The sequence below is a fragment of the Notamacropus eugenii genome, chromosome 5 (genome assembly GCF_028372415.1).
Source record: "Notamacropus eugenii isolate mMacEug1 chromosome 5, mMacEug1.pri_v2, whole genome shotgun sequence".
Classification (NCBI taxonomy): Eukaryota; Metazoa; Chordata; class Mammalia; order Diprotodontia; family Macropodidae; genus Notamacropus; species Notamacropus eugenii.
In genome coordinates, this window is record NC_092876.1 from 109,028,716 (window position 1) to 109,042,978 (window position 14,263).

Consider the following 14,263-nt stretch of genomic DNA (forward strand, 5'->3'; position numbering starts at 1 on the left):
TTTTAAATTGTCTCTACTGGATGTATTTTCCAGGTCACTTGTTTTTCCAATGAGATATTTCACATTATTTTTTGGTTTCATTTTGTAATTTCTTGGTTTCTCATAAAATCGCTAGCTTCCATCTGTTCCATTCTAATTTTGAAAGAACTATTTTCTTCAGTGAGCTTTTGAACCTCCTTTTCCATTCGGTTAATTCTGCTTTTTAAAGCATTCTTCTCCTCATTGGCTTTTTGGACCTCTTTTGCCATTTGAGTTAGTCCATTTTTAAAGGTATTGTTTTCTTCAACATTCTTTGGGGTCTCCTTTAGCAAGCTGTTGACTAGCTCTTCATGAATTTCTTGCATTGCTCTCATTTCTCTTCCTAGTTTTTCCTCCACCTCTCTTACTTGATTTTCAAAATCCGTTTGAGCTCTCCCACTGCCTGAGACAATTACTTACTTATTTTGGAGGTTTTGGATGTAGAAGCCTTGACTTTTATCTTCCTCTGATGGTATGCATTATTCTTCCTCATCTGAAAGGATGGAAGAAAATACCTGTTCACCAAGAAAGTAACCTTCTATACTCTTATTTTTTCCCCTTTTTTGGGCCTTTTCCCAGCCAGTTGCTTGGCTTTTGAGTCCTTTGTCAAGTGGAGGGTATACTCTATGGACCTGTAAGTTCTCAGTTTCTCCAATGTGGTACAATCCAGAGAGAGGAGTTTGTTCCTCTCTTGGCCTGCGCTCTGGTCTGGGAGCAACCACAAGCTTTTCTGCCCAAGATCTGTGAGTAGAATTCAGTCTCCAGAGTTCCCATCAGCTCCACCAACCACTGCTCCTCTTCACCCCAGGACTGTCACTCAGAGCTGAGATCCAAATCAGCCACTCAATTCCCCAAGAGTCTTTAAGCTGAACGCTCAAAAAATGGATGCTGCAACCACCTGGGGCTAGGGTTGGGGTCTGACCCTGCTCCCTTCTCACCCAGGTGAAAAAGCTTTCTCACTGACCTTTGAAGTTGTCTTTGGCATTTGTGGATTGAGAAATCTAGGAACTGCAGATGCTACCCGGGATTCTGCACCCTGAAGCTTGCTCTGGTCCTGTCTGTGTGTTGCTAAGACTGGAGTGAGCTCTGTGGGTTGCGTTGTTCTCTGAGACCAGTGCAATAGACCCTTCTTGTTGGCCTTCCAGGCTGCCATGGGCTGGAAATCTCTTTCACTTTATCATTTTGTTGCTTCTGCTGCTCTCAAATTTTTTTAGTCATTTTTTTACAGGTATTTTATGGACTGTGAGGGGAGAGCTTCTACAGGTCTGACCTTCTACTTCACCATCTTGGTTGCACCCCCTGCAGTGTCTCTGTAGTCTCTCCAAGTTGTTTTTCTCCATAATACTGTTTGTCATTGCATAAAGTATTATCCTCATTCTATTCATTTCACTCAACATCATAGTAATCTTCCTAGTTTCCTCTGAAGGTGTACATCTTGTAATTTCTTATAGTACAATAATATCCCTTTCCATTCATTTACTACAGTTTGCTTAGCTATTTCTTAATAGGCAAGTTCTTCTTAAGTTGTCAGTTGTTGACTACCATGAAAAGAACTACTGCAAATAGTTTTCTACATATCGTTCCTTTTATTATTTCTTTCATCTCTTTGGGATATAAGCCTGGTGGGGGTATAATTTAGTAATGTTGAGGGCCTTATTTGAAGTTGAAGTGCAGAATGACTACAGACTAGCTCATAGCTCTACCCACAGTTTTTTTTTTAGCATCCTTGTTTTCCTGCCATCCTTCTCTTTATCTCCCTCCCCAGCAAACATTTCTCATTTCCTACTTTTGTTGTTCAAAAGATACATCAGTCATTGCTTCTCCATCTTTGGTCAGGACAACAGCTTTTCATTTAGTCCTCAAGACATTTGGGTGCAATACTAGATGGAACCCAACTTTTCTGTTGGAAATGGAGAACACCTATCTGTGAAGAAGGGTGAGGGGTGGCTGGGAAAAAGATACTTCTTTTAAGTCTTTAAATAAGAGACTGCAAACATCCTGGATGATGCACAATATGTATTCATTGTTCTGTCTTAGTGATTGTCATGGGCCTACATTGTGGATGATATGCTCACATTTTTCAGATTTTGGGAACTGTTATGGCAAGAAAAAGATAGATTTAGTCTTTTTTTTTAGAAATAATAGTTTATTGCCCTATTCCTTTCAAAGTGATATGTGCTTCAAAAAAAGGACTGGTGTAGCTAGAGGTCAGAGACTGACAACACAGGAGAGTCCACAGCAAAAGATGGTCAACCCTTCTGTTCTGGTTTCTGGACAGGTCAATTGGGCAGGATTCTAAAAAAAGGTTTGTTATTGCCTTTCAAGAAGATGTGTACTTGGTATAATCCCAAATTGCACATATGCACATGTGATCATCAAGTTTATTGGAATGATAGGATTTGGGTTTTTTTTTTGGTGTTTTTTAAATAGGGTTTTTACTGTAAAAATCAATTTATTTCTGAAAAATAAATTGGTCAATAAATTCATTTTCTTCTGCTTCTACTTTATTCAAAGCTTCATATTCAACCTGATACCTTTGTAGCTGCATTTTCTTCTCTGCTATTAGGGCCTGGAGCTGCTGGTGTTGGGCCTCCCTTTGCTTTGCTATGGATTTGAGCAAATTGAGCACTCCAGTTGCCTTCATCTTCTCATTTTTAGCTTCTTTGGCAAGTTTGTCAACAAGTTCAATCAAAGTGCCTACTATTTTCTGAAGCTGGCTGATTTTGTCCACAAAGTCCTTGCATTCCTCCTTGAGTTCTATGGTCAGTTGAGTCACCTCAGGATCCAAGACTCATAGCTTGTTCAGCTCATCAAAGTGTAGGTCTACATCACCCAGGATGTCTTTAGCCATGGCTGAAGCTGGAGCCCACTGTGATATGAGGCAGGGATGGGAGATGGAGGCTCTGCTCTCCAGTCAGCAGCTGACTCTGCTGCCTGGAGCCACCTGCTCCTGCTGCGCCATGGCTACAGCTCCTGTTTACCCTAGTTTTAGTCTTAATGGAAGATGGAAAAGTCAGGCAAGATGCATCAGTTGAACTAAAGTTGGAAGAGAATGTGGAAAAGACTTTGTTAGGAAAAAGATTCCCTTGCATATGAATCAATGGGAATTAAGTACAAGTAAGTTAAGTTGGGGGAAGGTTAGAAAGGGCAGATTATGAAGATGTGGAATTCCCCCCTTCCCCCCAAAAAAAGCCAATAGACCAAATTCCCTTTATGGTAAACCACAGGATGACAACTGTATAGCATACTGGATACAGCCCACTTTGGAACGAGGAATACCTGAGTTCAGGTTCCAGCTCTGACAGGTACTGGCTTTCTGTCCCTATGCAAGTCACAATCTATCAGTACTTGAAGTCGCTCCCTAAGACTATAAATTGCAGACTAGATGCTTATCTGGACAGATAGTTTCCTTATTATTGATTTCCCTCTATCAATAAAATACCAGGAAAGTCCAAATGTAAATAGTCACAATTGTGATCACTATTCTCGAAAAATACAAATGTTTGTTCTTTCAAATGATTCCCAACTCTTAATTCCTCCCTCCTTCCAACACTCTCTGAAGATTCTTCTGATTTATAGGGTTTAAGGTCCACCCAAGGTGGGAGCTCTTTAAAAAGGTTAACTCTACCAAGGCCATGGCCAGGGTAGCAGTGGGGGGTTGGGGGGGGAGAGAAATAATTAACAAATTAAGGCACTGGAAGCATGATAGTAAGGATTTTGTTGATCTCACAGGAAAAGCACTCACCCAATTAGGAATATTGGTAACATTCTTTAAGGCTTGCCAAGCACTGATCTCCCACCAGCCTCAGGAAGTCAGCAATATTGTTATTGACTTTGGGAATAGATAGGCAACTGTGACTGAGACCTGAGAATTTGTGAGGTTCTTAAAGACTTCCAACCAGCCAGAGTTAGATGTATGTTTATCCAAGGCATAGTAATATTCTATGATATTCATGTTCTACCGTTTGTTTATCTATTTTATTTCCAGTTCTTTGCTAGTTCCAAAATGTGTCGCTATAAATATTTTGGTGTATATGAGGCCTTTTTTTCTTTTTTTTTGTCACTGACCTCCTTTAGAGTATACATTGAAACCTCTCGGTCTAGGTTATGGAAATTTTAGTCTCTTAACTTAACTCCAAATCCATTTCCAAATTGTTTTAGTCAATTTATAGGCATTCCTCTCCCCCAACAATACACTGATGTATGCTTTCCACTCCTCCTGCAGTGTTCGTTATCCCTGTAGTGTCTCATTCTTGTAAATTTGCTGGGTATGAGGAAGAACCACAGAGTTATTTTGATTTACAATTCTCTTATTAATGATTTGGAGCATCTTTTGTATGGTAATTTATATTTTGCAATTCTTTTGAAAACTGTTTATTCATATAACTACTGATTTATTGAGTAATGCCTTTTGGTCTTTAATGTTTATGTTAGTTCCCTACATAGCTTGAATATCAGATCTTTATCAAAGACATTTAATTTTTTATTCTTATATTAACAAACACCAACTAAACTTAATACTTCCATTTACACAGTGGTATAGAAAAAGAGGCTTGTACATGCCACCGTAAATCTCTATTATGTACATTTTGCTTTCATTTTAAAGTAAGTGATAAATTTCTTTAAAAAAAGAATCATTATTCTATACTTGACATATACCAATTAACATGAGCATTTCCATATGCAGAAGAACAGAAAAAGAGGCTTGTCATGGAACTGTGAATCTCTATTAAAATAAATTGCCCAGTTAAAAGCATTACATAATAAATTTATAGTAACTTTTAAATGTGTACTGCATGTTTGTGATTCTCTTTTTCTTTCTAACCTCCCTCCCTCCTTCCTTCCTTCCTTCTTTCCTTCCTTCTACCTCTTTCCTTCTTTCTTTCTTTTCTTCCTTCCTTCCCTTCTTTTACTCTTTATCTTTCTCCCTCCCTTTGTTCCTTCCTTTTTTCCTTATAATTTAAGAGATAATAAGTTCTGGAGACAATATCCAATCTGTAATCTTGTTGACCCTAACATCTCAAAGTCATACACACACACACACACACACACACACACACACACACAATATTTCCCCTTTAACATAATAATATTAGCTCTTTGAGGGCAGAAAACTCTTTATTTTTATCTTTGTAGCTGTGTCACTTAACAGTGCATGGCACATAGAAAGTGCTTGATAAATGCTTGCTTGTTGATAGTTACAGAGATCCTTGGCCCTTGTTTCCTAAGCACCTACTGTAGAGTGTAAAGCAAACCTTCCAACTTATTATTATTTATGGAACCTCTTTTTAAAACTGGACAGAAAGTTTGGAACTTGTCAGTGCACTCAGTGTAGATGTCCTAGTAGCCACCAAAGAAGTAAGGTATTAGACACTCAGTTGGAGTTATCTTCAAAACAGGGGAAACACATATGCAATAAGGCATGTTTTCCACTTTGAAGAGGAAAGGGACTCTCCTCACGTGGGGGGATTTGAAATCCAGTATGCACATACAGATACAACATCAGAAAAATAAGAAAAGAAAGCTTTTCTTCTTCCTGAAAATCTATTTCATTCTTGCTTGGCTCATTGGTTGCCTTATAATATCTTCCCAGTTCCCAGGGTTGCTGTGATGAAAACACTGCCAAAACCTTAAAGAAACTAGAAAGGAGGGAACATTATCAATTATAGATTTTCTCATTTTTCCTTTTCACCAGTTTATCTTATTTCATTGTACCATCTATATTTCTTTGTGGCTCTCTTTAATTAAATTGAATTTAAGTGTGTATACATAAACAAATTAATGAAATAAATTGTAATTATAATCATTAGCCAATAAACAGGGTTTATATGAACTGAAGGTTAGGAGTAATGTAAACTATTATTCATTAGAAATCATTTTTCTCTTTTTTATTCTATCAAAATACTTGGGTACCAAAAATATTCTGAACACATTTTGAAGGTGCTTTACTTCTCTTGTAGGAACTGAGTATACATACATCCAGCTCCCTGAATTTATCCTGACTACTTCTCTGAACCTGGGATCTACCCATGTTGTCATGTCCCTCCTCCACAGCTTATAACTCAAAGATCTGGACTTTGCTCATTTTTAGATGCTAACCATTCCTCTGTTCTCTGCTCCACAGCTTGGCACCTTCAGGCAGAGACTGTGGTTCCCATAGTGATATGCAGTGTTGCTGAGAAATAGGGAAACAACTCTTGTTTTGAGACCCTAAGTGCTGTAGTCTTGGCTGAGCTCAAAGGAATAAAAGTCATTATACTTTGGACCAGTTTCAAGACCAGGTGACATGTGAGTGGGTGCACAGGGATCATTTAATACTTATTGCATCTTCCTTGACATGACTTATTCACCTCCCTGTTCCCCTTAGCAAATGGAGTTAGAAATGATGGGAAAATGTAATGGCATGTGGGATGGCATGAAACAGAACTCTGCTCCTCCTCTGTTGGAATTAGATTTAGTGTCTGGCCTACTTCAGTTTTCTGTGATGAACAACAGAGGTCAATTAGCCCATGGCTTTAATTCTGTGGAATCTGACCCTTGCCTTTTCTCTCATAATCTTTCTTGATTTCCTTCTTTCAGATGTCCATTTTTTCACCTAAAATTAATTCTTTGTGCTTCACTTGCTTACTTTTTCTTTTTGTAGTCCCATTGGCTCAAGAAGTGAGAGAATAGTTTAGAAATGTCAGTGTATTTACAACCAAAGAAAATTGGGGGCTACGGTTACCCTGGGAAAAGAACCCCCCTTCTATTCCTTATTCTAAAGTGGGGGAAGAAAGAGAGAGAGAGAGAGAGAGAGAGAGAGAGAGAGAGAGAGAGAGAGAGAGAGAGAGAGAGAGAAGAGAGAGAGAGAGAGAAAGAGAGAGAGAGAGAGAGAGAGAGAGAGAGAGAGAGAGAGAGAGAGAGAGAGAGAGAGAGAGAACACTTGAATCTCAGAGGAGACAAGAAGTATACAAGCATGTTGAGTCTTGAGTCTTGCTTAATTTTCTCCCTTCTTATTTACAGGAAAAAGAGTGCTGCGTTTGACATCTGGGTATGTGGGTGCTGGCTCTGCTAGCTTGTAATGTGTGACCTTAAATCTTGACCTCTCTGGGACTCAGTTTCCTCATCTGAAAATAAGTTATATGAATTAGATCGCCTCCATATTTCCTTTCATTTCTGAAATGTATTATTCTACAATCCTATTTTTTCCCAATCATATTTCCTCCTTTCATTTCAACTGTCTCCCCTCCTCAGAACCATACTTTTATTCATGTGTGATGAGAGTAAGACAATGAAAATGTTCCCAGTACCAGAGGAACTTGCTTTATTACTTATTATCTGTATGACACTGGACAAGTCATTTAACATCTTTCCTCAGTTTTCTCATCTTTAAAATGCAGGAAATTGAATTGCCAGAAGTCCTTAGCCTTCTTTTTGTGTCATGGACCCCAGTGATAGTCAGTTTAAGCCCATAGACCCCTTTCTCAGAATATTGTTTTAAAATGCAAAAAATAAAATGCAGAGAGTTGTCAAGGAAACCAAAGATATTGAAATAGTTATCAGAATATATATTTAAAGCCCGCAGATTCATGGACCCCCAGTTAAGAACCTCTGGATGATCTCCAAGATCCATTTCAATTCTAAGATACATGATTGTAGTATAGAAGAAAAAACACCAAGAGTATAGGACCTGGGTTCAAATACTGATTTGGCTAATTACTACCTCTGTGACCTTGAGCAAGTCACTTCCACCTTTCATCATCTGTAAAAAAAGAGGGGCTTGGAACAAGTGGACTCTAAGGTATCCATTTTTGCCCCAAATATGCAGCTGGTTAGCCTTCATATTCTTGATATGTGCTGGGCCTTTATAATGACCTCTATTTGCCTCACTTTCTTCATCTGTAAAATGAAGAATGTAAAAGTACCCTCTTTGCAGGGTTGTTGTGAAGATCAAATGAGAGAACATAATGGTATTACTCCATATGGTTTAAGCTCATGAGATATGGTTGGTCCATCTTGAGTATCCAAAACATCAGTCAAGTATCCACATGGGAAAGCATCCGGCAGAGAAGGAAAAAAAAAGATATGGAAAAACTTTAAAGCCTTGTCATAGCACTGTTAATGTCCTTCATGGAGGAGTAGACTACCATTGTTTTACTTGGTGATATCAAATGATCTTGCAACCCACCAGAAGCTGAAGGAGTGGATGCTATTGGAATGTTTTGTCATTCATATAAAATTCTGATTTATATCTCCATTTCCCCTGTCCTCCTTTGGAGAAAAAAGCTACTGTCATTAGATGTGGGATTAAAATGGAAGGCTCCAGTAAAAACAAAAACTGGCAGAGGATGAATTGTCCCTAGCATTCAGAGCAGGATCCAATACCCAAAGCTTTCAGTTGTAATGAAAAAAATTGGAACCTCAGGTCACTTGGGTGACTCACAAGTGCTCCTGCTAACAGCTGTGCTGTCACCTTGTTGGAAGCAGCTGCCAGAAGGCATCATACTGTGCCAGCTGCTATACTCAGCTCCCAACCCAAAACCATACAACAAGCAGATAATTTTGAGGGGCAGGGGAAGCTTTAGAAGCATTCTGAAAAATGACAAAAAGGCTGTCCCTGAAGGCCTGAAAGGGAAAAGTTGTGATAGACAAGCAAAATAGACTCAACTCCATAGTCATAGGACCTAGCCTCAGACAATTATTTTGTTTTGAATTGTTAAGGGACCAAAAATAAATTCCATTGCAACAACAGAAATTTATAGGAGGTGATGCAATGTAAAGGACATTGGATCTGGAGTAAGAGGGCCTGGGTTCACTACTTTTTATGTGACCTTAACCAAGTCTTTTCGTTTTCTTGAGTGTCAGTTGCCTCATCTGTCGAATGAGGTTTGTCAATCTAGAGGATCTATGTCTGTACTTCAGACCTGATCCCAGTGCTGAACTTGTATTTTATTCATGACTGTTGAAGGATCATCAAGTCACTGACCTAGAGCTGGCATGGGTCTAAGAGACCATCTAGTTGAATAGATGAGGGAGCTGAAGTTCAGGGAACTTAAAGTTCCTTGGAACCCCAAGGTCCCAAAAATGAGGTATGATTTGAATGCAGCTTCTCTTTCTCCAGAGTCAGTTGGTCCTCTTTCCAGTACACTATGCTATTTTTCAATGTCATGTCCATGTATGTTCCAAGCTCCTAGTAGAGCAAGAATTTCACCTGAATTTATGTCTATATTCTTATTTGGCAGCATCAGAGCCTAGACTCACTAGCATAGGCTCCATGATACAGTCAAACATCCAAGTATACATTTAGAATCTATCAGAATATGACATTGAGAACTCTCTAAGCAGATGGACTCCATGGTCTGAGTAATAAATATTTGTAATCTTCAAAGAAAGTGGTAAAAAACCCATAATTTTAGCTTCATTTATCATATAGTTTTCGATTAAGCTTATTAAAAGACAGCTGCAATTCACAAAAGCTTATGCTAAAGTCAAGCTGGCTAGCAAACTTGGATTTCGGTTTGTGTTCAGTGACTTCCCAAATTTAATTAGTTGAAAACAGTTACCAGTAAGGCAGGTAGGTGCTATAGTGGATAGAGCAATGGGCTTGGAGTCAGAAAGACTGAGTTCAAACCCACCTTCAGATACTTATTTGCTGAATAACCCTAGACAGGTCACTTAACATCAATTTTCCTCAGTTTCCTCATCTATAAAATGGGAATCATAACAGTACCTACTTTGCAGGCTTGTTATGAAGATCAAATGAGATATTTGTAAAATACTTAGCATAGTGCCTGGCACATGGTAGGCATCATATAAATGCTTGTTCCCTTTTCTTCTCCATACCAGAAAATCAAAGAGAATGAGGGGAAAAAAGAGAGCTCAGCTTATAGGGAGAATGATTCAGTGGTTTAATATGTCCTTAAGGCAGTTTCCTTTCAATCATGAAGCAATTGAAAAAGATTAGTTAGTACCTATCTGTCATCTACAAGGTCTGATGAGGTCATCAAACAGGTCCCTCCCAACACCTGAAATGGTATGTCCTTTGCACTGTTTTCTCCAATCTTCTCTGTCCCCACCCTCTGTCCCTAAGTGACCATAAATGAGTTCACTACCTAGAGATTCTTACCAATTCTGGTTGATGGTCAGGACTGATGTACACCTAGAATTGCCACCTTGAAGGTGACCTGGGAACCTTTCAGTGACCATCTACCAGCAGATTGCTCTGATGTCTGACAGATTGGTTGAGACAGCAATCCTGGACTTATATTAACTCAAGACTGTAAAATTTTCAAAATATTTTCAAAGATTAACTTCATTATTTTATACACTCATAAAATCATGGAATTCAGAAGCTGGAAGAGCCCATAGGGATCATTTTTATAGATCTTAAATAATTTGCATATTATGATTCAGAAAAATTGGTCAACTATTCTGAGCACAGTACAAGTTTTCCTTCCTTAGTATCATTGCTCATTCTCTTCTCTATGCCTGTAATGTCCTTCTTTCAAATCTCTGACAGTTGAATCTTACTCATCTTTAAGGTCTGGCTGAAATTCCATCTCTTCCTCTGGTCAGAAATAATTATCTTTGGTGAATTATCACCACTTCCTATACTGGCTTAGTCAACAATGTACAAGACATAGAGTCAGGAAGACAGAGCTACATCTCATTCATCTTTTTGTTTCCTTCAGGACTTAGCACAGAGCTTTACACAAAAGAAGATGCTTCTTGAATTTAAAAGCATATCCTCTCTAACTAGTCCACAGCATGACTAGAAGTATTATGTGTAAGTATGGTAAGGTTTCTATATTTTCTGTTTCCTATCCACTTTCAATCTATGCACATGATCCTTTTATGCTAATGCAGAATGGAGATGCCACTGAAAATTGAAAACCATTGAACAAGGAAGATGTGACATTTACTCAGGAGTAAAGTGCTATCAATTATTAGAGACAATGCACCAATGTGCTAATTAGTGAATTTTTTATAGCAATTGAACATCTCAAAAAATAAGAAGCAAAAGGAATATTCCATCATTTCTTCTTTCACAAAAGCAGGTAAATGCCGAATGGTGAAAGGTCATTAACTAATTGATCATCAGCACTTAGGACAGCTCCTGGCATAAGGAAACACCTAGTAAATGTTTATTAATTGATTGATTAATAAAGCTTTTCTTTGAAAGTAACTATAATAGAGAATTTCTTGATAATTTTTTGTAGTTTTGGGCTAGGGAAAGAAGGGACCATTGCCTTAAGATGTAAGAACTGTCTGCAAAGATGCGCTTGCAGATTCCCTGGGTAGTGTTTTCCCAGTGACTGACTGACATTATTGGTACCTTCCTAGTAAATTTTTAGCACCTACATGGCCTGGATTGATTGGTTGGATAGAGGAAATAGAAAGTATCATTCTGGCTAAGTTGAGGAAACTGAGGAGAAAATGGAAGTTAAAAGAAGGCAAATGGTTGTGCAAAGTTGCAAGAGAGCTTTCTCTAAATCTTGACTTGAAGTATTGTAGGCCCTCTTCTTTTCCCTCTCTGGCACTATGATAGTATTATGTGGCTTAGACCTTATACACTGGGTAGATTCAACATGGGGGTAGGCAAACAGAGCTGGGGAAAACTGGTCTGATATCTTTTTTGCCTAGTAGCTATGCCCAAGACAAGTATCAAAATTCCTATGGCATATCCTAATTCCTATGCTGACACCATTCTGTAAGACATTGCACCCCCTTTTACCCCAGCTTTGAAGAGGGATTGAGTGTTTATTAAGGTAGCAAGCTTTCTGATTTCCTCTCTTGTGATTCAGGAATGGTACAAGGAGCAGAAAGACTGGATTTCTCCCTAGAAAGTAGAAGAGATTTTAGTTTGTAGTTAGTAAGAAAGAGAAGGGAGAGAAAAAGCATGTTTTTCGTGTTCCTCCTATGAAAACCTTGACCTTGGGGAAGGGAGTATGGCTGGTGCTTTTTAAGCATCATGGGCAAAATTCACTCCTATTCTTGTTAGATACTGCCATAATTTTCCTAATTTAACTGCTTTGCTTTTTTTTAATGGAATCAATATTAAATGATTTGCTAACATTAGGCATATGTAAGAGGACCAAAGGAGCATAATGACCCACTATAGAGCAACATGAATCTGGCCCCCAAGGTAGTTCTGGGGAGACTGAAATATCAAGACCCTGTCAGATCTCTCTTACCAAGAACCACTTAGAAATACTTCATCTGGCTCTCAATGAGTGACATCTTAAGAAACAAAATAAACTTATGGTGAAAATGTAGTATTACCTTCATTTTCATGTTGAGTCCAGGGACAAGAGTAAAAGAGACAAGGAAACAAAGGGAAGTTGCTTTCTAGTATGTACGCTTCTTAGAGTGGGGAAGGTTGTATTTTTAGGTGATTTTTTTGTTTGCTTTTCTGAATTCTTTCCAAGGTCTCCAAGTCAAACCATTCTTTAAAAGCTACAAAACATGTAGTGTAGACTAATAGAAGAGGATTGCTTTTATTTCTCTTGAAATTACTGCCTCTTCTTTGTTTAATTTGACATCAAAGTTCTAAATAAAAAAACATAGTAATGGGGTCTTATATCTGTAGAATGTTTATACATTTTAAAACTGCTTTAATCCATATTACTGGTTTAATAAAATTAATTTGCTTTCTGAAAATGTATGTCTTTCCTATCTCCATCATAAAAAATCCTCCACGGATGAATAAATCTGTGCACATCCAATGCCTTCCTTTTGATTATAACCCAAGGGTTTCTGAATCAGAAACAGGGAAAGAAATAAACATCATTTAATGAAGCATAGCTTGAAGTTCTAGATAAGCTCCATGCTCCCTTTCTTCTGCCTACTTTCCTGAATTCTGACCATGATCAGATTTCGTTGGAGACATTTGCCCTTTAAGACATCCATTTTCTTTCTCACCTCATTGTTCTGACTCTCATGATGCTTCTCATTACTGAGTTCCACCTGTGCCACTGTGTGTTGCTAAACTGACCTGCTTTCCTAATCCAATATTGTAGCCCCTGTTTTATTTTTCAGTTAGTTCCATTATTCAAGGTTCCTCAGATATTTAAAGGCCAGCTTACAGATCAATTTTAGCTTTCTTGTCATTGCTGATGTCACTTTCTGCACCTGGTTATTTGTGGAAGTGGCTTTTTTCCAGGTCCCTTTTCAGCTAGTGCCAACCTCAGAAACCTGGCCCCCATACTGCAGGTGGAATTTGTTCAAGGAAGATCATTCCTCCAGCATAAAATGAGTATCCTGAGGTCAGTCCCATTTTCACTTAAGAATGTCACTATTACAGGATTTAGTGTATAGAACTGTTTGGATATGAACCTAGGTCTCTAATATTTCCCATTTTGGAAATTTCAAATATTAACACAAAGCATTTATGACACATTTTACCTCATACTTTCCCTTCCTTCTACTATATGGAGAAATAGAATGGAATTTTATTTTATTAACATTATAATGTGACCGTAGAAAGAGGCTTGTCATCTTCCTGGGCTATCTGTTGTCTCCTGAGGCATATCTCAGAGTTGGGGTTTTGGGTAAATGCAGTTCTTTTAAATAACTCAAGAACTCTCTTTTCTCTTGAAATTAACTATCATTGTTAATGAATTTATCATGCTATAGCGGTGACTATGAGCTCCCAAAACCTATTCCAGCAGCCCAATGTCAGGCAGGGCTTACAAAATTGATAGGACTCAATGACTATGTTTTCTGGAATGAATTTAGCTGAGTTCATTCAGAGGCCACCAGATAATAACTTTTATTTTTTCATGCTAAACAATTCATGGAGATCACCTACTACAGCATGCAGGAATTGTAATCTGCTGCTGTCCACAATGATGAAACCCTTTGAAATACTGAGGTATAAATGAGATTAAGGAGACATCTGTTACTGTATTTACAATGCCTTTTTGTATATTCAGCACATTTTGACTTATTGGCACAAGTTCATTTATACATGTGCTTGTCTATTTTTTCTTTACCCCCTTTCTTTCAGTTCCAGATGTGTGACCATATAAATGTTGCCACTGTTCCTAGAAGGGATGTGTCAATCTACTCATCCATAACCTCACTCACCATCTCTATAACATTTTGGTCCCCAGTTCTCCTACCTGGCTATCATTCCTTTAGGTGATTTTTCTCTGCGTATTATGGCCTCAAAGTCTTTTCTCATTGGAGGAGATTGAAGGCTCAAAGCACCAAGCATCAGTGAGAGAGAAATTGTCTGAGAACTTGGAAAAAGAGAGTCCTGGTC

The 14,263-nt window shown here is 38.2% G+C and overlaps 1 long non-coding RNA gene and 1 pseudogene across 1 annotated transcript in view; one reads left to right on the plus strand and one right to left on the minus strand.

The window, feature by feature from the left end:
* The window catches only part of LOC140508872 (uncharacterized), a 140,333-nt gene that overhangs the window by 41,978 nt on the left and 84,092 nt on the right, over window positions 1–14,263 (plus strand). The gene's annotated exons all lie outside the window — the stretch shown is intronic.
* On the minus strand, window positions 2,465–2,869 carry LOC140508871 (intraflagellar transport protein 20 homolog pseudogene; annotated as a pseudogene).